Source organism: Rhinopithecus bieti, unplaced genomic scaffold, assembly GCF_001698545.2.
Source record: "Rhinopithecus bieti isolate Rb0 unplaced genomic scaffold, ASM169854v2 scaffold_54, whole genome shotgun sequence".
NCBI classification, from domain to species: domain Eukaryota; kingdom Metazoa; phylum Chordata; class Mammalia; order Primates; family Cercopithecidae; genus Rhinopithecus; species Rhinopithecus bieti.
Window position 1 is genome coordinate 867115 of NW_016803233.1, and position 19866 is coordinate 886980.

Here is a 19866-nt window from a genome sequence, read left to right on the forward strand (position 1 = left end):
GGCCTCCCAAAGTGCTGGGATTACAGGCTTGAGCCACCACGCCCGGCCTGCTTTTCATTTCAAGCTTTTGTTAGAGGAATCCTGCCTGCCGTTTTTTTTTTGTTTGTTTGTTTTTGTTTTTGTTTTTTTTGAGACAGAGTCTCTGTCGCCCAGGCTGGAGTGCAGTGGCACGATCTTAGCTCACTGCAACCTCCACGTCCCAGGTTCAAGCAGTTCTCTTCCTCAGCCTCTCATGTAGCTGGGATTACAGGCGCCCGCCACCACAGCTGGCTAATTTTTGTATTTTTGGTATAGATGGGGTTTCACCATCTTGGCCAGCCTGGTCTTGAACTCCTGACTTTGTGATCCACCCGCCTCGGCCTCCCAAAGTGCTGGGATTACAGGCGTGAGCCACCGCCCCGATCTTTTGTTTGTTTGTTTTTTGTTTTTAAACCAGTTGTAGATGGGAGGAAAACTCTGCTTCCAGGTTCAGGTAAATAACAGAAATTGAATGAGCTTGAGAGAAAAAGCAGAACCATTGTCAACTGACAATGTCTCCAAAGAGATGATTGCATCAGATAATTTTACAGAAATGGTTTCTCTCTCCTTTTGACTTTTCTGCCTGAGGCTGCCATTAGGTTTTAAAGTAATAGAGTAGCTATTATGTAATTGTATACAATGCTTCCTTCCCTTGGGCCCATGTTAACTTGTGCCTTCAAAATACAGAATACAGTTTTTTTTGGTAAAGAGTTTATGTAAAGCCAGTGTGATTCCTAAATTAAACTGCCAAAATGAGGGCAAACAAGCTGGATTTTCTGGTTTTCTCCAGGTTCTGCAGAGACGTAACATCCGACAGATCAGGAAGATGTGCTGATCAGTCACTTGTGTGCTGGTGCAGAATGTTTTCACACCGCTCTGCCCCCAGTGTGTGTGTACCACAATTCACTGCCCAGTGGAAAGCCTTTCATTTCTTCATAGGTCCTTCACCCTCACCTACTTCCATTCCACCCCAGCAGATACAATTTTATCCAGGGAGAAATTAATTGTTTTTTTCTAGAGACAGAGTCTCACTCTTTGCCCAAGCTGGAGGGCAGTGGTGCGATCGTGGCTCACTACAACTTCAGTCTCTCGGTTTCAAGCGATTCTCATTCCTCAGCCTCCCAAGTAGTTGGGATTACAGGTGTGCGCCACCACGCTTGTCTGATTTTTTGTATTTGTTTTTTTGAGACAGAGTCTCGCTCTGTTGCCCAGTCTGGAGTGCAGTGGTGCGATCTCAGCTCACTGTAAGCTCCGCCTCCCAGGTTCACACTGTTCTCCTGCCTCAGTCTCCTGAGAAATTGGGAGAATTGGGAGAACTGAGTAGCTGGGACTACAGGCACCTGCCACCACCCCCGGCTACTTTTTTGTATTTTTAGTAGAGATGGGGTTTCACCATGTTGGCCAGGATGGTCTTGATCTCCTGATCTTGTGATCTGCCCACCTCGGCCTCCCAAAGTGCTGGGATTACAGGTGTGTGCCACTACGCTGGCCAATTTTTTGTATTTTTTGTAGAGATGGGGTTTCACCATGTTGGCCAGGCTGGTCTTGAACACCTGACTTCAAGTAATGTGCCCACCTCGGCCTCCCAAAGTGCTGGAATTATAGGCATGAGCCATCGTGCTGGCAATAAAAAAATTTGAAATCCACATGGTGGTTGGTGACAAGTTGATAAATAAGGTTTTCAGCTTAGATGCTGTGCTTTTTGAGTTCTTGTGTCTGCTTTTCTTCTAGGTTATAACTGATGATAATTGATGTAACTATCCAAATTTCTACCACATTGTGTGCTATGTTTTAAGTCTTGGGGACAGAGAATTGAGCAAAGCACAGCCTTAAATACTAATAGCCTTTAATGGTCTTCCTCTAACCAGATTTCCCCTAAGTCTGTCCACACTGGTGTCATCTTTGGGTTCTGGTTTACTCTGGGCCAGGCAAACTTTTACTGGGCTTGGGGAAAGGTATGAAGTAGAAGTAAATAGAACATGAGAAAGGTCTGAGGATAAAATGCAGAGGCTTAGGCCATGCACGGTGGCTCATACCTGTAACCTCAGCATTTAGAGAGGCTATGGTGGGAGGATTGCTTGAGCCCAGGAGTTTGAGATCAGTCCTAGCAAGACCCTGTGTCTACACACACAGTAAGAAAATAGAAAAGAAAAAAATCAGCCAGGCACGGTGGTGTGTGTCTGTAGCCCCAGCTACTTGGGAGTCTGAGGTGGGAGGATCAGTAGAGCCCTGGAGGTCAAGGCTGCAGTTAGCCATGGTCATGCTACTGCACTCCAGCCTGGGTGACAGAGGAAGAGCCTTTCCAAAAAGGGAGAGAGAGAGAGAGAGAGAGAGAGAGAGAGAGAGAAGGAAGGGCTTAAATGTCAAGTAAAGACTAGAAAACAGGGAAAACAGGGCTTCTGGGCTCATTGTGAGGAAGGGAGGGAGGGAGGGAGGGAAAGAGAGGAATAGGCTTAAATGTCAAGTAAAGACTAGAAAAACAGGGAAAAACAGGGCTTCTGGGCTCATTGTGACCCTGCAGGGATGATCAATTGGTTTTCACTAGGAATGAGATTCAGGGGCTCTGTTACCACAGCATAACCCGGCTCACCCTAAGTGATATAACCACTACTGTCATACTGGGAGCACGATTCATGGAACTTGGGAGCAGGTGTGTGTGTGTGCAAACACAAAGACATGTTTGTGTATATATGAATCTTGCTGCCTCTTGAGGCTGGTTTCCAAACTTGTCTACACTTTAGAATCACCTGGCAATCTTTCAAAATCCCAAGCCTAAGGTCATACACTAGATGAATTACTTCATAGACTCTAGGGGTGGGACACAAGCATTAGTAGTTTTTTTAAGCTCTCCAGTTGATTCTAATGTTCAGGACAAGTTAAGTTCAGGAATCACTGCTCTGTGAGAATTATAATATCATTATTATTATTTGAGGGGGGGGTGGGGATAATGGAAATGACAGTGGTAGTAGCCATCATTATTATTTACTGGCTGCTACCTATATGCCAGGCAGTATCCTGGGTGTTTTATAAAGATGAGCACTTCTGATTCTCACTGCGCTCCACGAGACAATTTTGTAGGTGGTTGGAGAAGGAAAGGAGAGGGTCATATCTTTCAAACTGATGTCAGCCACAGAGTTGGCTAACCAGATTGTCAGGTGAAAATGAGAAAGATGGGGTTGCTGGGCTTACCTTCTTGATCCCGGGGGGCCGTTGTGGTCATCCTTAGGGCTGAGATTTAGGTGTTCTTTGTTACCACAGCATAACCTATCCCATCCTGATGGATGCAACCATCCTTTTAATTACCACAGTGGATTCAGGCATCAGTGCTCAGAAGCACATTTTGCAACATTATAAATCAAGGGTGAGTTTATTTTGGCTTGTGGCTTGGAAAGAGAAACGAATGCAGTAAACCAGGCTATTCGTCTTGGGTTTGTTGGTTCATCCATCAAAACCACTTTGTATGTGTCTCAAGGAATCAGATTTAATAAATTAATAAAATGCTACCTTGTGTTTTTGTAGCACTTTTCTCAATGGAATACACAATGCTATGCAAACCTCTTACTGTTGTTAGTCTTTCTGATATACCATAGAACGCCTGTGAGAGGTAAATAGGGCTGTTACCATAAGGTAACACAAGGAAATAAGTTACCTTGAAATCCTTATCTAACATCTCTATAGATTTCTGATGTCTGTAGAGATTTCTGGTGGGAGCCTTGATGTGTAGGTAGGAGTTTGGGTGGGAAATGTGGGAGCGTTGTGGAAGGTGTTCCTAGCAGAGGAACAGCATAGACAAAGGCGGAACAGCAAGAAACAGTATTTACATGAACTCTGTAAGCAGGTTAGTGTTGTGACCAAGAAAGATACCATTCCTCGCTATTATGGGTGATTGGGAAATCTCATAAAGCCTGCATTCCCACTTATTTCTTCATCATGCAACACATACTTTTTTTTTTTTTTTTTTGAGACAGAGTTTCGTTCTGTCACCCAGGCCGGAGTGCAGTGGCACGACCTTGGCTCACTGCAGCCTCCGCCTCCTGGGTTCAAGTGATTCTGCTGCCTCAGCCTCCCGAGTAGCTTGGACTACAAATGTGTACCACCATGCCCGGCTAATTTTGTGTTTTTAGTAGAGACGGGGCTTCACCATGTTGGCCAGGCTAGTCTTGAACTCCTAAACTCAAGTGGTCGTCTGCTTCGGTCTCTCAAAATGTTGGGATTACAGGCGTGAGCCACCGTGCCCGGCCACAGCACATACATCTTCTAACATTTTGCAATGGTGGAAGAGATTTGTGTGTTGTGTGTAATAAGGGCCAAATAAGGACAGCAATTAATTGACCTACTTTTACCCTGAAAGATCACACCAGATACCATACCAAATGTTGCACACTGCTTATTAGTATAGATATTTCACAGGATTTTACTGATGCCTCAATGATGTAGACTAACCTTGAGAAATACAGACAGTATAGACATAAATCCCTCTGATTTTCCTCTGGGTCCAGAGTTCATGACTGGGGTATTGTGCCCCTAGGCAAGTTCCTTAACCATTGGGCCCTGCATTTTCATAAGTAAAAATGCTAGATTGAAGGTTAATTCTAAAGTTTCTCCCACATCTAAAATTAGTTGATTTCATCCAGAAACTCTGATGCAGGCACTTATAAGTACAAGCGGCCTATTAAATTAAAAAACTAGGCCAGGCACAGTGGCTCAAGCATGTAATCCCAGCACTTTGGGAGACTGAGGCGGGTGGATCACCTGAGATCAGGAGTTCGAGACCAGCCTGGCCAACATGGTGAAACCCCATCTCTATTAAAAATACAAAAATCAGCTGGACATTGTGGCGGGCACCTGTAATCCAAGCTATTTGGGAGACTGAGGCAGGAGAATCGCTTGAACCTGGGAGTGGAGGTTGCAGTGAGCTACGATTACACCACTGCACTCCAGCCTGGGGGACAGGGCGAGAGTGTGTCAAAAAAAAAAAAAAAAAAATTACAAAGCTCGGTAAATACTGAAATGGACTGTAGACATTTCCTGCAAGTCTGTGAGTTGAGATAAGACTAGAGCTTGGGCAAGGTAACATTCTCCCCTTTGCCCTCTTCTGTGCATTACGACCTGGGGAGAGGGATGCATTCTCATTAAACCTATGTTCTAACATGAAACCAGCCCCAGGATTTTAAAACAGAAGCTTGCTAAACCAGTTACACTTCTTCTTAACTTGGACCATATTTTTTTTTAAGGATTATGCAATATCTTTCCTTCTGTAGCCTCGAAAAATGACTGTGAGGACCTAAGCTCTTTCAGACTTTTAGTTTATGTTTGACTTTTCCCCATCATTCTGTCTTAATCTCTGTATTTCAAATACTAGGTTACACAGTAGTGACCTGATCATTTAGGCTAATTTTGGGCAAGGGTTAAATCTTACCTCCTTGTCTTGCTTATCTGATTCCCTGGTTCCAGCTCTGTGGCCATGTTGGGAATTCACAGTAGCGTTAAAACCTAGGCCTGTGCTGATTCAGCCTGGACCAATGCCATCTCCTTGACCAGCTGCAGCTGTTTGTTGAGTACATGCCTTGTGCCAGGCTCAGTGCTCTCACTGTGGATACAGTGGTGACAAAACAGTATGGCTGCTACCGTCCTGGAGCTCACAGTGTTCAAGGAACCACACAATAACCATACAATTACAGTGATGGTGTGTGCTGTAAACAAGAAGCACAGAGGTTGAGAGCACCTGCACAGGGGATCTGACCTGGTTTGCTCAAAATGGCAAATGCATGGCCGTGGTGAGGAACCCAGGCAAGCAGCTGGGGGCTGGAGGCATTAAGAGCAGCAAGTGATCTCAAGTACAAGTTGGGACCAGGTGAAGGGGTCAAGAGTCAGCTCACGAACAGCACTAGGGTCCCTGTTATTGGATAAAGTGCAGGACAAGTCCTTCCCTGGACATCTCCCTGCCCCCTCTCCCTTGACCTTCCCAAGCTGGAAGGAACTCTTCTAGCCCTTTAATTTTACAGGATATATCGTCCGTGTCATTTATTTGGCAGTTGTTTGTTGCTTTGTATTGGAGTAAGTAATGTGCCTTTCATCCCCTGGAAAAGAAATCTGCTTCCTACACTCTGTGTTCCCCCAAGTAGATGGCCCTAGATGGAATGCTTGATGGATCAGTTGGCTAAAGAAAATGCCTGTGGCATTCAGTCTGTCTTAGAATGTGGGCCTCGTTCTTCTTACCTCCAAAGCAGCAGATCAACAGAAGGTTCAGAATGAAGAACAGTAACACATAACAGTTCCAAGTGTTCCTTTGTGCTGAAATTTACCAAAGTTCTGTGGATTGAGGCAGTTAATGGGGAAATTCTATCAACCTAGGAGTAGTTTAATAGATATTAGCTTGTAATTAAAAGTTCAAGGTAAATTATCTTTCCTAGGCCGGGCGCGGTGGCTCAAGCCTGTAATCCCAGCACTTTGGGAGGCCGAGATGGGCGGATCAGGAGGTCAGGAGATCGAGACCATCCTGGCTAACACGGTGAAACCCTGTCTCTACTAAAAAAACACAAAATCTAGCCAGGCGAGGTGGCGGGCGCCTGTAGTCCCAGCTACTCGGGAGGCTGAGGCAGGAGAATGGCGTAAACCCGGGAGGCGGAGCTTGCAGTGAACTGAGATCCGGCCACTGCACTCCAGCCTGGGCGACAGAGCGAGACTCCGTCTCAAGAAAAAATAAAAATAAAAATAAAAGTTCAAGGTAACTTATCTTTCCTTTATCTACCTACTTTTCTTTCTGCCTGTGTGATTCTATTTCCATTAATAGAGTAACCACCAGCCATGAGCTTTCTGTTTGCTTTGGCCCCTCCTATCTTTCCTCATTTTCTCCATCAGGTTCTCTCCCTTGGCCACTTCTGCTTTCTTTTCTCTTCCATTTTTCTCCTGTTCACACTCTTCCTTTTTAAAATGCCACCTTTTTGGACAAACAAAATGGTTCAAAACATTAAAGGAAAACAAAAAATAATATTATTTCATTCCCACATTCATCTTGTTATCATTGAGTTTTACCTTCTCTTATCCGCTCTACCATTTCCCCATAGGGGTACATATTTTATATTAATTATATATATAATTTTGCATTCTATTATATGTATAAAACTTTATTACATATTTATTATATACATACATATACATGTAATATACATAATTATAAATGTAATTTTGCATTTTATGATATATGTAGTTTTGTATTTTGTTCTTTTAACTTAATATTCACATTTTTAAATTCAGCAAATGCTAACTGAGCTCCTACTATATGCCAGACATTGTTCCAGGGGCTGGGGACACATTCGTGGACAGACCAGCCATAAACTCCTACTGTCATGGACTTAGGTCTAGTTCATAGAGAAAGACAATAAACATAATACAAATGATGTTAGGAGGTGACAACTGTTATGGAAACAAAGAGTAGGATGAAAGAAGATTGGGAATATTCATAAAATAGTTTCTTGTGTTTCTACCATTTTTTTTTTTTTTTTTTGAGATGGAGTCTCACTTTGTCACCCAGGTTGGAGTACAGTGGCACAATCTTGGCTCACTGCAACCTCTGCCTCCTGTGTTCAATCAATTCTCCTGCCTCAGCCTCCTAAGTAGCTGGGATTACAGGCATGTACTACCACGCCCAGCTAATTTTTTGTATTTTTAGTAGAGATGGGGTTTCACCATGCTGGCCAGGCTGGTCTCGAACTCCTGACTTCATGATCCACCTGCCTTGGTCTCCCAAAGTGTTGGGATTACAGGCGTGAGCCACCGCGCCTGGCCATTTCTACCATTTTCTTATGTCCTCAGTTGTATGTTGTCCTTGATGTTGATGAATTTTAATTTATTGAGAGCCTTAGGACTATATAACTTTATTATTATTTTTTTGCTTTGTTTTGTTTTTGAGATGGAGTCTCACTCTGTTGCCCAGGCTGGAGTGCAATGGCACAATCTCAGCTCACTGCAACTTCTGCCTCCCAGGCTCAAGCGATTCTCCCGCCTCAGCCTCCTGAGTAACTGGGACTATAGGTGCGTGCCACCACACCTGTCTAATTTTTGTATTTTTAGTAGAGATGGGGTATCGCCATGTTGGCCAGGTTGGTCTCAAGCTCCTGACCTCGAGTGATCTGCCTGCCTTGGCCTCCCAAAGTGCTGGGATTATAGGCAGGAGCCACCGTGTCCAGTCAGGACTAAATAACTTTAAATCACGAGAGGACATGGGAGTCATTGAGAGTAAATCCTTCATTTCTGAGGTGAGGAAACAGGTCCAGAGAAAAGAAATGACTTGCTCAAAATCATACTGCCCCCAAGTAGCAAAGCAGGGGCTTACATTTTAATTAAAGTGATTTTCATTAATTCTAAAGATGGTTCTTTCAGAATCCTACTATGCCATTTCCCTATATTGAGAAATTTAATTTGTGTCTGGCTTTTATTAAAAATAATGCTTCAGTGGGCAGCTTTATACAAATAGCATCTTAACGAAAGCAAGTCTATCAATAAAAACAACAATAATAATAAATAATAGAAAATGTTAGTATTTACTGAGCTCTTAAATTTTCTATGCCCTGTGCTAAGCACTCTACATGAAATAATATACATCTGATAATGAGTACCATAGTTTCTTCATTTTTTTTTTTTTTCCTTTGAGATGGTCTTGCTCTGTCACCCAGGCTGGAGTGCAGTGGCGCAATCTCTTCTCACTGCAACCTCTGCTTCCTGGGTTCAAGCGATTGTCCTGTCTCAGCCTCCCAGGTAGCTGGGATTACAGGCGCACATCACCACATCTGGCTAATTTTTGTATTTTTAGTAGAGATGAGGTTTTGCCATGTTGGCCAGGCTGGTCTCAAACTCCTGACCTCAGGTGATCCATCTGCCTTGGCCTCCCAAAGTGCTGGGATTACAGGCATGAGCCACCGCGCCCGGACACTTTATTTTATATTTGAGAAAATGAAGGGATTAAAACTTAAGGCTGACCAAGCCCGGGGTCTGACTCTCAGCTTCTATCATATACAACTTTCCGAGTTTGAATATTAAAACAGCAATTGTCAACAAAAATCCCCCAAACTCTCCAATTAAGAAAAAAAAAGCAAATGTCAAAAGCCAAGATAATCAGGTACATACATTTATTTAAGAGTTTACCAAACATTTAAGTTTTACCAACCTTTTACTGATTATGTTTCATATGTAATTGTTGCTTTTTATAGCCAGGGACAGTTGGAATTGGCAGTTTCCTAAGTTCTAGTCAGTTCTCACAGTAACACAGTGAAATAGGTGATAATTGTGCCTGTTTTATAGATGAGTAGTGTATTATTATTATTATTATTTTTTAAGATGGAGTTTTGCTCTTGTTGCCCAGGCTGGAGTGCAATGGCACAATCAACCTCTACCTCCTGGGTTCAAGCAATTCACCTGCCTCAGCCTCCCAAGTAGCTGGGATTACAGGCATGCGCCACCACGCCTGGCTAATTTTTGTATTTTTTAAAGTAGAGACAGGGTTTCTCCATGTGTTGGTCAGGCTGATCTCGAACTCCCGAACACAGATGATCCACCCACCTTGGCCTCCCAAAGTGCTGGGATCACAGGCGTGAGCCACCATGACCATCCTTAGTGTAGTATTTCAGGTGGAGCTTGCACACTGAAGGATTTAGTTAATGTTTACAGAAAGGAAAAAGGAGTGGGGAAGCAAGGCAGGTGGAATGATTTATGCAAAGCAGGGAGCTAAGACTTGGTCTAGAGTCCTGGTTCACCTCCTCGTAGGTATGTGACCTATGGCAAAGTACTTGAACTGTTTGTGCCTCCATTTTCTCATCTGAAAACAGGGAGGTAATAAAATATCTTTCATAATGTTGTAAGGATTACATTATAAATGGTTAGAAATCACTTTCTATAATACTGGCAGAAACTAAGCGATTGATCAGAGGTTATTGGTGGTAATAGTTCCTTCTGTCATTATATTTCAAATTAAATCCTTCTGTCATTATATTTCAAATTAAATCCTTTTGTCTTCTAATGATGGTATTTCTGTAAAACACACAAAAAATATTTTTTTAAGGGCATTGATTAATTAGTATAGTTTATTAATCTTTTATAAATGTCATTGATAAAATGTATGACTGTGGACACATAAGATTCTTTTTTTTTTTGTTTTTTTTTGTTTGTTTTGTTTTTGAGGCGGAGTCTCGCTCTGTCACTCGGACTGGAGTGCAGTGGCAGGATCTCAGCTCACTGCAAGCTCCGCCTCTCGGACAGTTTACCAATTCCTCCTGCCTCAGCTCCCGAGTAGCTGGGACTACAGGAGCCCGCACCATTGGACCTTCGCACCGCTAGTTTTTGTACTTTTCAGTAGAGACGGGGTTTCACTGTGTTACGCCAGGATGGTCCTCGATCCCTGACCTTGGATCCGCCGTATCGGCCTCTCCAAAGTGCTGGGATTACAGGCTTGAGCCACCGCGCCCGGCCAAGAATTCTCTTTTTCTTTTCTTTTGAGACAGGGTCCCACCCTGCTGCCTAGGCTGGAGTGCAATAGTGCGATCACGACCCACTACATCCTTGACCTTATGAGCTAAAGCCATCCTCCTGCCTCGGCCTCCCAAGTAACTGGGACCACAGGCTCACACTACCATACTCAGCTAATTTTCCTTTGTTTTTAAATTTTTTCTACAGACAGGGTCTCGTCATGTTGCCCAGGCTGGCCTCAAGCAATTCTGGGCTCAAGCAGTCCTCCCACCTTGGCCTCCCAAAGTGCTGGGATTACAGGCATGAGCCACCACCTGGAGTTCTCTTTTTCTATAGGCAAAGATTTCATCTAATTTTGATGGTGTACTATATAAGGTGGGTGGAAAAGCAGAGATGAACTAACCTCTCTGTAGGTTTTGGGGTCACAGTAGGGTGAAGCTCAGAAATGAATGGCCCACCCAGCCATTTTTCTCCCTTCTGTTCCTCTGGAGCAATCTATGATTTTATGGCATCTTGTCCCTTCCTTCAGGTGACGCCCTTCTGTGCCTGTGCCTTTTCCTGATGGAAGGAATGGGATTGTCAGAGCTAAACATGCCAAGTGAGCAGTCCTTTGGGCTGCTGAACCACAGCAGGGGCTGAAAGAGCTGTTAGTGGAAGGGGTGGCACATTCTGAGCATGCCCTCTTGGATTTTTTTGCAGCCATTGAGTCTGTAAATGGAGCCACGGCTTGGTCTGCAAACCGCTTACAGCATCAGTCAGCATGAGGGAACAGCCTATCCCTTGGGAAAAAACTCTCCTCGAGGGTAGGGCTTGGGAAAAAGTGAAGGCGTGCAGAAAATCTTTTCCTCTTCTCCCTATTCAAATCTTGGCAAGAAAGCACACTCTTCATTTCTGTTTCCTGTATCAGCAGCAGATTCCCAATTTGAACTTCAAGGCATCGTCCTTGCTTCGTCATACGTCAGCTTTTCCGGCTGCAAACAATTTTGCTTCTCTAGTTGACAAGGACTCTAATAACTCCAGGTGGTGAATGGGCGGTGGGGAATACAGTTCTGTAGAAATACAGCTCTAAAGCAATACAAACACAGAGGGAAAAAATGGGAAACTTGGCAAGGGGGAAGTGCTGGAATAAAGCATTTTACCTTTATTGACATTGAAGAAACCTCCCCTCAGCTGAACTCCAGATTCATTCAACACTTCATGGTTTAGCTGCACAGCGGAGTATTATATAGCCTTTAACAGCGGTGTGGCTGACGTTCCTTTATTAAGGAAGGTTGATAAAGATACACTGTGAGATGAAAGACAGCAGATTACAATTCAGTAGATGAACCATTTTAATAAAAATATGTGCTGTGTTTATCTAGATATAGACAGGAAAAACATTTGGAAGGTTGTCCATATGGTGTGGGTGGTTGGATCATGGGTGTTTACATTTTCTTTCATTTGCTCATATGTATTTTCAAATTTTTTTGCTGTAATCAATATGTGTTACTCATATAATCAGGGTGAATAGTGCATCGGGGCACCTCATTTACTGCTTGGGTCCTCCCTTTTTTTTAATCCATTCATTCAACATATTTAGGGAGGCTCTCTAGGGGCCGGGCACCGTGGCAGGAACTGCAGTGGGCACAGTCACAGCTGACGTTGTAACAAGAGGTGGTTTTTGGTTGTTTATTTTTTTTTTTTTTTTTTTTTTAAGTTAAAACATTTTTAAGCTAGAAGTGTAAAATAATTAGAGGCTGGGCGCGGTAGCTGACACCTAATAATCCCAACACTTTGGGAAACCAAAACAGGAGGATCACTCGAAGTCAGGAGTTTGAGACCAGCTTGGCCAACATGGCAAAACCCCATCTCTACTAAAAACATGAAAAAATTAGCTGAGCATGATGGCTTGTGCCTGTAGTCCCAGCCACTCCAGAGGCTGAGGCAGGAGAATCACTTGAACCTGAGAGGTGGAGGTTGCAGTGAGCTGAGATTGCACCACTGCATTCTAGCCTGGGTGACACAGCGAGATTCTCTTTCAAAAAAAAAAAAAGGAAAGAAGAATTAGAGTTTGTGATAAGCACTGTGATGGAAAAACACCAGTGACGTGCTAGGGAATGAGTGAAGGTGGGAGGGGGGTTCACCTTTGAAATGGTGATGGGGGAACCGCTTTGAACCTGAAGGCTGACAAACAGCCAAGTGAAGAGACTGGAAAGTGTACTCGAGGTACAGAAGAGAACAGCCAATGTGAGGCAGTGGGACCCTTTTTTCTTCCTGCAGGTTGCCTGAAGGGTTGGGGAAATGAGACTTGGAGTTGCCCCACTTGTGAGAAATATGTTAGATTTGCAAATGTGATGGAGGCTCATAGATAAACCTTGTAACTTGGGGGACAACTTTATGGCTCCTGTGAGATTGGTTAATGTTTTGCTAAATAACAGGAAGGTGTCAGTTTGATTGGTTGCCTTCTTACTTGGGTTGTTTTTGAATAGCGGCTCTGATGTCATCTTTCAATGCTGGATGAGCCCTTCCCAGGAGATTCTCAGGCCTCTGTCCCCTGTCCTCTTTCCCTTTCTTCATTAAATATCCATGGAGTCCTCATCCCTAAGGCAACACTGGAGTCCCTGACTGTGGTGGAAATGTTTGGAGATGTCTCTTTCCTCAAGGATTCAGTGTTCATTCATCCTGTGAAAAGGAAGAGAGTATCACTTGATAGAACTCCCAGAATGTTCAATTGAGGAGTGAGACTGGATACAGAGGCAGCAAAAACTATACTCTAGGTGCTGAAGCGTACTGAAAGATGTCTTTGAGTGAAGGCTGGCAGCAAAATGTAGAGTCTTCTCTAAGGACAACTGGGCAATAACAAATCAGGAACCATAAAAATGTTCAGATCCTTTGACCTGGTAATTACAATCCAGGGAGCTTATGCTGAGGTCAGAGTTTTTTAAAAGGAAAAATAAAGAAAACAGAATGTCTCTAATAGCAGTTAACAGTCAATAATGATACAGTGCTCTGGAGCCTTGAAAGTATTTTCTTATACAGTCTTCACGAGAGCTTCCCAACATTTCTGAGAAGTAGATAGTCTTATCCCCATTTCACAGAAAGGAAGCGAAGATCAAGTGAGTGGGTGTAGTTCACTCTGGCAGATTCAGAACCTGAGCTCCAGCTCATGAATGGTTGCCCAGTGGGTTTGGTCAGAAACTCAAGGTACAGCTGGGCGCAGTGGCTCACACCTGTATTCCCAGCACTTTAGGAGGCCAAGGTGGGCGGATCAGCTGAGGTCAGGAGTTTAACACCAGCCTGGCCAACATGGTGAAACCCGTCTCTATTAAAAATGCAAAAATTAGCCAGGTGTGGTGGCACATGCCTGTAATCCCAGCTACTCACTCAGGAGGCTGAGGCAGGAGAATCGCTTGAACCCGGGAGGCGGAGGCTGTAGTGAGTGGAGATCGTGTGACAGCCCTCCAGCCTGGGGCGACAGAGCAAGACTCTGTTTCAAAAAGATAAATAAATAAAATAGAAAAAAAAAAAAAAAAAACTCAAGGTACAGTGGTGGGAATCAAAAAAGCCTAAGGAGAAAACCAAGACTGAAAACAGTTATTGAGCTTAGTCTGTGCCTAGTTCAGTCTCTAGCATTTTACAAGTTTTCTCTGAGTTAACACAACAGACTTGTGGGGGAAACTGAGGCTTTCAGATGTTGAATAACTTGTGTAAGTTGTAGAGCAGGTTTCAAAGCCTGACCAGGTTACATCCAGAGTGTAGAGGTGGTTTCAGCTTTCCTCTGTTGCTCTCTGCATTCACAGGAATGCTTAGGAGTGAATACATGAATACATGGATGAACAAATGGATTAGGGAGGTTAGGACATGAGAACCAGCTTCTGTAGAGAACTGGACCTCAGGCTCCCCGTGGAAGACAGGTTCTTTTCCATAGTTCTGCATTTTCTACCTGCAATACAGGAATGCGGTTGCCCAGGCCCCTCCCAGGAGAGTTGCAGCTTCCCTGGCCCTCGAGGCCATACTTCTCCAATACCTTTTGCCTAAAGGCTCTTTTTCCCTAGAGGCTCAACTCATCCCTTGCAAAATACCCAAAGCCAAATGAGTCTAGGGGGTAAACCAGCCATGTAGGATGTGGAACTTTAGCAACTGAAAGAAACTGAGGTATTTCAGTATGATGAAATACTCTGTAGTCATTAAAATGATAGATGTGTGTAGAAATATGAGAAAGTGTTGGGAGTCGCATATATCTGAAGAAACCAGTGAAAGCAATGTGCCTTTATTTATTTATTTATTTTTGTTTTTTATTTGAGACAGAGTCTCACTCTGTTGCCCAGGCTAGAGTGCAGTGGTGGGATATCAGCCTACTACAACCTCTGCCTCCTGGGCTCAAGTGATTCTCCTGCTTCAGCCTTCAGAATAGCTGGGAATACAAGCATGTGCCACCACGCCTGGCTAATTTTTGTGTTTTTAGTAGAGACAGGGTTTCACCATGTTGGCCAGGCTGGTCTCGAACTCCTGGCCTCAAGTGATCTGCCCGCATTGGCCTCCCAAACTCCTGTGATTACAAATGTGAGCCACTGCACCCGGCAAAGCAATGTGCATTTACATGGATAAAGATTGGAAGATAAGAGGAATGAAAACTGTGTAAAAGTACTGATATCACATGGTATCACCATCCAGTTTGCTAAGCCAGGAGCCTCTGGGTCATCCCGACAACCCCAGTCTCCTCTTCCCCCAGATTGAACTTGCAGATTCTGCATCAGTTAGCATCTTAATTCTGGTGCCTGTTCATCATCTTCACTACCAATTTCCTTGTGCAGGCTCTCTCCTTATCCCTCTCCTGGACCCCACAGCAGCCTCTTAAGTGGTTTGCTGGCCCTGTGTTCTCTCTACCACTGTAGTCCATATTGGACCCTATGGTCAGAGTGATCCTGATATAAAACATATCTGATTATGTGTCTCCCTTGGTTAGAAGCGTCTCTTTACTTGTGGTTGCCTTCAGAAGGCAAGCTCAAATTTCTTAGTGTGGTGTTTGATGTCCTTTACAATCTCAGTGTGTCACAGCAGCCCCACAATCCCCCGCAACCCTTGGCCCCCTGTGTTCTCTTCTCGGCCCTTTCCCCTTCCCTTCAAGACTAAGCTCAGAGGTCCCATTCTTTTTTTTTTTTTTTTTTTTCCTGAGATGGAGTCTCGCTCTGTTGCCCTGATGGAGTGCAGTGGTGCAATCTTGGCTCATTGCAACCTCTGCCTCTTGAATTCAAGTGATTCTCCCGCCTCAGCCTCCCGAGTAGCTGGGATTACAGAGGCATGTGCCACCATGTTCGTTTAATTTGTTTTTGTTTTGTTTTGTTTTGTTTAGTAGAGATGGGGTTTCACCATGTTAGTCAGGCTGTCTCGAACTCCTGGCCCCAAGTGACCTGCCTGCCTCAGCCTCCCAAAATACTGGGATTATACCTGTGAGCCACTGCCCCTGGCCAAAGGTCCTATTCTTTGTGAAGCCTTCACAGTTGTCCCAGGGAAAGTTGGTTCCTCTACCCTTCTGAATTACAAGGAGTCATGCTTTGTTTTAAGTGCAAGATGACAGCCTGTCCTTTCACTAAACTCAGCCCCTCTGGAGCAGGAACTTGATGTCTTACTGTCCTTCTTCCCAGACCCTCAGTCTGATGCCTAGGACACAGTAGCGGGGTGGGGGTGGGGGGGGCAAGAATGTGTGTTGATTGAATGAATCAATGATTGAGTGAAACCATTTATTCTCTATAGTATTTTAAAACTGATTTAATAATAAATAAAAGTTTCCAAGAAAACAGTCTGCAGGAAAGCCACAGGACCTTGTGACATTTAAAAAGATAGAGACAATGCAGTGTCCATAGAAACTGTGGAGTTGACAGATTGGGTTTGAATCCTGGATCTGTCACATACGGAGTTTCAGTTGCCTCATTTATAAAATGGGCCTGATAATTGTACCATATAGAATGGTTGTGAAAAAGCAAACGAAGAAAACAAATCAAGAGCTTAGAGCTTAGTACAGTGCCTGGCACATTGTAAGGACTCACAAAATACAGCTATCCACAATGCGTAAATCATCATTAAGAGACTAGTGCTCTTATGTAAGCCTTTTTTTTTTTTTTTGCATCTTTTGTTCAATTTTTCGACATAAATCATTGAAAGCTTTGACCTCAGAGAAAATGTGATTACATTCATGCAGAATGATGAAGAAAGGATTGTAGAAGAATAAATTCAGCACTTCTTGTAGGGGTCTTCTTTTCTGAGCCAGCTTCCTCTTTCAGGGAATTCTCACATGGGATAATGGAAGAACTTGTGAGTTCTTGTACATGGCAGGAATGGGCCCAGGGCAGCTAAGGAGAAAGATGCATCTGAGAGGGGCATTCCATGTTCCTCACAGGACTCATCGTATTTTGTTACTATTATTATTTTTTGAGATGCATTTCGCTCTTGTCATCAAGGCTGGAGTGCAGTGGCAAGATCTCGGCTCACTGCAACCTCCACCTCCTGGGTTCAAGCGATTCTCCTGCCTCAGCCTCCTGAGTAGCTTGGATTACAGGCTCCCGCCACCACGCCCAGCTAATTTTTGTATTTTTAGTAGAGACGGGGGTTTCACTGTGTTGGCCTGGCTGGTCTCGAACTCCTGACCTCGTGATCCACCTGCTTTGGCCTCCCAAAGTGCTGGGATTACAGGTATGAGCCACTGCACCTGGTCCAGTATTTTATTATTATCACTTCTCAGTGGACTGCTTCTTTGCTAGACTGTAAGCTCCCTAGGCCAGCGTTATGTCTATATTGCTCTCCATGGATAAAATTAGGACAGTGGATGAAAATTGTTGTGCATCAGATTTTTGCTTACATGAGGAAAGAGGTTCCTCATAGTAAAAGGCTGATGATTGCAGTAATGAGCTCCCTATAGTTGGAGATATTGGAGCTGAACTAGACATTCACATGTTAAAGATACTATGAAAGATTTCTGCTTTTGGTGGGAGATAGGGTTAGAGGCTTGTGGTTACTCAGAGCTCATATCTAAGGGACTGTGCACATGTATGAACTCCTCCTCCGGTTCACATTGAGGACAGTGGTCCATCTGAACCCAGGTTATCTGAGGCTGGATGTCAGTATGTCAGACAAGTGGACCAAGCTTCTTGGATTATGAGGACTTTTCTATCAGCATCAACATTTGCAAAACATCATCTCCAGCCAGGCGCGGTGGCTCATGCCTGTAATCCTAGCACTTTGGGAGGCTGAGGCAGGTGGATTGCCTGAGCTCAGGAGTTTCAGAGCAGCCTGGGCAACATGGTGAAACCCCGTCTCTACTTAAATACAAAATATTAGCCGGGCATGGCCGCGTGCGCCTGTAATCCCAGCTACTTGGGAGGCTGAGACAGGAGAATCGCTTCAACCTGGGAGGTGGAGATTGGAGTTAGCTGATATCGCGCCACTGCACTCCAGCCTGGGTGACAGCAAGACTGTCACAAAACAAACAAACAAACAAACAAACATCTCCTTCCGTTTCATTGAAATTGACCAGAATTATAAGAGCTACCATATAGAACCCCTGAATCCTCCTGAAGTATGATAATTAAGGTAAAAGTCTGAGGCCTAGGATTGCCCTTAGTGTATGCCTTGAAAAAGCCACTTCATCTCTCCATGACTCAACACGTTTCTAAGTAATATGCCCACCATGTTACATACCATTTGGTTTCTACGTAACTCAAGAGGAAGACAAAAAGGCTAAATAAGGTAAGGGCTGCCCTTCTGTGTTTTGTGGCAAGGAGTGATTTCTTGGCCCATACAGTAAGGCGCAGATAGTTACTGGAACCTTAGCGCTTTGACTAGAGCTTCGTTCATAATCAGGATTTCATGAATAGGCTCCTTGGTTGCATGAAACTCTTGATATGTTATGCAAACGTGTGTGCATGTATGTGTTTTACCGGGGGGGGAATGTCCATACTTTTACGGGATTTTCAGTTGGGCCTGTGACCCCAAAATGTTCATAATCATTTACCTCCATCTTAGTGCTCTGCTCGGCTGTCAAACTGCAAACAACCCTGGGAGAGATAACATTGTCATCTTTTCCCCTTTAGTGTTAATGAAAAAAAAAATCAGCTTTATAACAGGATTAGGAGAAGCTAGCTAGATGGCATGTTCTGTTTTTGTCTGTAAAGGGGAAGGGATCATTTATGTTCAAAGAGTTAAAGGGGAATTAGGGAATTAAGAGGCTGCGCCCTCTGTCACATCCAAGTTTCTGCCCTCTATAGATATTTTTGCCCAGAGTCGACCCCAGAACAGGGGTCTGATTTATCTGAGAGTGTTGTAAGTGGAGTCTAATTGTTGTTCTCAGAATGATCATTTTTCACCTCCCAAGGGCGTCTCCGCGATACCATCGCAGGCGGTAACGGTGCTCTCCTGGCGCTGGGCGTCTGCCAGGCACACGTGCCGCGCCGGGAATCGCGGGCGAGGCTCAGTACCTGACCCGAGGGGGAGAGGCGGGCCCCGCAGCCTAGCGGTTCCAGGCGGGGTATGGCAACTTCGCAGGGCTCAGCATCGAGTCCCGATGTCCAGTTCCTGCCATTTCCAAGCCCGCTGACAAGAGGCAGGTCACCGCCACCTCTGAACCTCCGTTTCCCATCTGTACATCAGAAAGGCTGGAAGACCCCAACCCACTCAGAAGCTATCTCGGCGCGAAGGTGCTGCCCCTTTAAGTAGGCCGGGGGGTGCAAGGGGGTGGCCACGCCTCCTTCCACAGCACGCCGCGCCCGCCGACCACCTGTCTCCGGATTCGCCCCGCCCCTTCGGGAGGGGCGGGGAGGAGGGGCGGAGAAGATAGGCTAAGGATTTACCTTGAGGGGCGGGCGTGCGGCGCATGCGCACGGCCGGACAGGTCCGCGGCGCCCTCACTTCCTGGCATTCCCCCCTCCCCCTCCTCGTCGTTACCCTGTACATCCGGGTCACTTGCCCTCCCCGCTCGGAGCCGCCGCCGCTGCCGCTTGGCTTGTCGCGGCTCCGCCACAGGGGCAGGTGCTGAGGGGCTCCCGGTCCGGCTGCTGCCGCTCCCCCGTTCCGGACCCGGGGCTCCCCCTAGCGCCGCTGAGGAGCCGCCTCTGCGGTTCGAGGAGGGCGGAGGAGCGGGACTGAGAGCGTCTGGAGGCTCGAGCGGAGGGTGAGTGATTGGTTTTTGCCATTTTCCCCTCTTCCCTCACACTCCTCGCTTTCCTGCTCCGCCACCCCATTTTGGCGAAGAGGCGGGTGCGGCGGGGCCCGCGCTGGCGCGGGGCTTCTTCCTTCTCAGGCGCGCTGGGCCCGCCCCCGGCCCCGCGGCGCCCCGAGGCCGCTTCCTCTCCGGCCCCGCGGCCCCGGCCTGCCCCCGGCGCTCATTCATTCGGGTCTTCCTTTCTTCCGCCCCCT

At 45.3% G+C, this 19866-nt stretch overlaps 1 protein-coding gene and 1 long non-coding RNA gene across 18 annotated transcripts in view; one reads left to right on the forward strand and one right to left on the reverse strand.

The window, feature by feature from the left end:
* The window catches only part of CYRIB (CYFIP related Rac1 interactor B), a 134014-nt gene that overhangs the window by 13885 nt on the left and 100263 nt on the right, over window positions 1-19866 (forward strand). For 3 of the 17 annotated variants that reach the window (XM_017870542.1, XM_017870662.1, XM_017870588.1), the window contains exon 1: window positions 19353-19621. The exons of 8 other annotated variants lie outside the window; for them this stretch is intronic. The gene's annotated coding sequence lies outside the window, so the exon portion shown is untranslated. Of the gene's footprint in view, window positions 1-19352; window positions 19622-19866 lie in introns of those variants that run through there. 6 more of the 17 variants (XM_017870603.1, XM_017870612.1, XM_017870641.1 and 3 more) reach the window with 3 other exon arrangements.
* On the reverse strand, window positions 9547-19147 carry LOC108528715 (uncharacterized). The gene is made up of 5 exons (XR_001885267.1): window positions 18819-19147; window positions 12929-13140; window positions 11619-11764; window positions 10883-11037; window positions 9547-10044 (listed from the first exon to the last, which is right to left on the reverse strand). It is a non-coding gene; the product is annotated as an uncharacterized LOC108528715 (long non-coding RNA).